The sequence below is a fragment of the Pteropus alecto genome, unplaced genomic scaffold, assembly GCF_000325575.1.
Source record: "Pteropus alecto unplaced genomic scaffold, ASM32557v1 scaffold40, whole genome shotgun sequence".
Taxonomy (NCBI): Eukaryota; Metazoa; Chordata; class Mammalia; order Chiroptera; family Pteropodidae; genus Pteropus; species Pteropus alecto.
Genome location: NW_006431919.1, coordinates 1,388,736 through 1,392,414, shown reverse-complemented (window position 1 = coordinate 1,392,414; position 3,679 = coordinate 1,388,736).

The following is a 3,679-nucleotide window of genomic DNA, read 5'->3' as shown; positions in this document are numbered from 1 at the left end:
GGGCCATAATGCTGAGTGAGGTCTGCGCAGGCAGGGAGAGGAGGCGTAGGGGCTGCTTTGCCAGCTCGGCCCCACCCAGCTGGTTTCCACAGCTCTTCTCGGAGTTGGGGGTGGAGGGGTGGGGAGGTGGGGTGATGCTCCGACTGTGAGTGAGTCATGGGAGCTGCATGTCTGGGCAGCAATTTGCCCTACCTGCCTAGTGAAGGAAAGGCCGGGCCACCTGGGAGACCCAGTCTTGTCCCGGGGTGGCTGCTTTCCCAGCCCTGAGGGGGGACAATGGGAAATGCTCCCGGTGAAGCAGGGACAGAATCATGTGCTAGACAACTCTGGCCCACACCTGGGACGCTGAGAGGTCCAGGCCCCGCCTCACAGCTGTGGTCCGTCTGAGCAGAAGGGAGCTGGGAAAAGCAGTGTGAGCGGTCCAGCTCTCAGTGATGGAGGTCTGGGTGTGGCTTCCAGCCCCACTGAGTACTAGCTGTGTGACTTTAAGCAAACCCCTCAACTTAGCTCTAAGGGAGGAGATGACACCCATGCCACTGGGGATTTTATAAAAATTCAGTAATGTTTTGTCAAACATGGGTCAATTTTAAGGACTCTGCTAATGTCTAGCTAGCGGAGTGGAGGGCATTCCAGGCGGTCGAATCAAGGGCCTGAAGCTGGAAAGTGATGCCCTTCTGAGGATTGAGGAGGCCAAAGAGAGGTCTGAAAGGCTGAGTGCAGGTGGGAAAAGGGAGAGAGGAAGGGGTGAGTGCCTCGACTGAGGGAGTTTCTGAAACCAGATTACAGAGACAGGCTTTACGCCTTAGGTCACAGAGAGCCTCTGATTGTGTCTGCGGTGACTTCAGGGCTCTGGGAGGCAGGGCTAGACTGAATCTTCAAATATAAGGCTTGGCATGTTTCCTTGGGGAGGTGACATGGCCCATGAGGACAAGGCAAAACATTAGCATACCTGGCATACACCCCCAAGCAGGTAACAGCCTCACACTTCAACCCTTGGGAGGAGAAAGAGCGGGTGACCCAAGGCTCAGCTCTAAGAGACCCCTGGACGGGACTCCATGAGGCCCAGGCCCCAGGGTAGAGACCAAGTGCGCAGTGGGCTCTCTGGATACAGTTGCAGAATGAAAGAAAAAACAGGAGCCGCTGGCCTGGCCTTATATTTTGCAGGAGGGAGAACAGCACAGAGCTGGAGCTTGTGTTCACAAGCCACACAGCAGGCAGTGGGAGAGCCAGGCCTAAGCGTGCAGGCCTCCTCCCTTCAGTCTAGCCTTCCGCCCAACCAGCCCCGGTGAGCAAGGGCGTGTTGCAAGGAGGAGCCTCTCTGTCCTACCCCATCAGGGGGTCTCTGCCCCTGTCCCAGGCCCAAGAGTCCCTCCCCCACAGCAAACGGACTTCCACCTCAGATCGAATTGGTTAGGTCAGCAGTTCTCGGCGCAGCGGGGAGGAGGGTACCACCCCGCCTGAGATGATCTCACAGTCTCCACCTCATCTCTCCCTCTCTGGCTACAGTCGAGAACCTCCCCAGGCAAGCTTGCCTCCTTGGAAAGCCTCCAGAAGAATTACAAGGAAACAGTCTGTGTCTGCATTTTGCATTCTCCAAAGGCCTTCGCACACCCTATCCAGAGAGGCTTGGGGCTGCTCCTCACCCCCTTCCATCCCGTCCGGAGAGTGCAAGGCCCCGGCCTCTTTTCTCCACAAACCTGAAAGTCAAGTTACACCCAAAGAAGCACAGGGCAGAGGCACAGAGGTGAAGTGAGGCAGCCCAGGACTTGCCTCCCGGCTTACCCCATGGCCCCCCTGCAGCCTCCTCCAGCACAGCAACAGCCAGCAGCCCAGTCACCTTTCACAAACATTTGGTCAGATCATGTCAAAACCCCACCTCAGTCCGGCAGAGCCCCTGTCTGAACACCGGATACTCTCTTGCCCTCCGTCAATTCCCAGTCTCAGCTCTATGGCTCTCCCTCAATCACCCCGCCAGCCACCCTGACTCTTCACTGCTTCCTTCTTGCCAGACACCCCCCCATACCCACCCCCACCATCTGAGGGCATTTGCACTTGCCGCCAGCCTGGAGCACACCCTCCAGAATCCTTCTGATCTTTGCTGAAATGTCACCTTCTCAGGGAGGCCAACCCAGACCCCCCTATTTGAAGATACAAACTACCCCTCACTCCTCACTCCTTTCCCAGTTTTTCTCTCCTCCGACTAACATACCTGTGTATTCTGCTTATTATTTTTAAAGTAACGATAATCTCAGTCTCGGCTAGGGGGACAGCCACGAGAGAGCAGATGTTTTAGTCTGTTTACTGCTGTGTCCCCAGGACATAGTATAGTGCCCAGCACCAAGCAAGCCCCCTACAAACGCCTGTTGAACATTGAAAGGATAAATGAGGAAATGCATAAATGAATTAAGAGAAAGACGAGCCGTTTCTCCTTCGTGGGCAGGGGAAGGTCCCTCCCAGCTATGGACATCCTGAAAAATGCCAGATATGAACTTTTGTAAGAGAGAAAAGACCAAACGGGGGCGGGGGGTGGGGCAGGGCAAGATCTCAGCTGTTAAAACCACCAGGTGCAGTCGCCACCTCCACCCCACTCCTCCCAACGCGTTTATTTTATTTTTTAAAAGAGAGCTTAGTCCACCCCTTTGGTCCCAGTCGTCGCTCTTGACTGAATCTCCTCGTCTTTCTTCACATCTTTTTAATTGAATCGAGGCACAAATTAGGTACAATAGAAGGCACAATACTGAAGCCTGAAGTTCGATGACCTTTTACATATAGGTCCACCTGGGTAATCAGCCCCCAGTTCAAAATATGAGCCCTTTCTATCACCCCAGGAGGCTTCCTCCAAGGTAACTACCCTCCTGATATGATCACCTAGGACCAGCTTCTTCCGCTTTAGAACTTCACCCAAATGGAATCATACAGGATGTGGGCTTTCGTGCTGGGGTTCTTTTGCCTGACTTTGTGTCTGTGAGGGTTCCCTCCATTGTCCTGTGTCACGGGAGTTTGCACTTTTATTGCTGTATATATGTATTCCTCCCCACATCTTCTTGAGTGTGGATTATATGACCGGGACCGGTTTTCTCATCGGGGCTAACAAGGACACGGGAGCCTCCACGCTCGCTCAGCCCTCTGGGCCCTGGCTTTTCGTGAATATACAGGCTCGAGAGAGACTTGCTTGCTCTCCCCAGCCTTGGGGACCTCATCACAGCCCAGCATCAAATTCAGACCAGCATCAAATTCAGACCAGCATCGCCATCAAGGATTGAGGCCTTGGAATCAGGCCTGGGTTTGGATTGCTCATCTGCCACTTCTTGGCAAGGTGACCTTGGGCAAGTCACTAACCTTTCATTTCTTCATCTATGAAATGCTGATATAATTATACTACTATGAAATGCTGATATAATTATACGACTATGTGGCATTGCTGTGAAGATGAAAGAAAATGATCCATGACTCTGGTACTCAAGGATGGTAGATGCTTGATAAATGCCAGTTATTTTTATTATGGCTTAGACCACCAGGCACTCCTCCATAATTGTCTTTATAGGGTCTTTGCCCAATGGGGAAAGATTATCTGTTTACTGACTGTCTCCCCTCAGCCCCACCGGGCTGTCTGCTAAGGCCTCAATTTCCGCACCTTTCAAAACACTTTTATAGATGGGCACAGGGAGCAACTGGAACC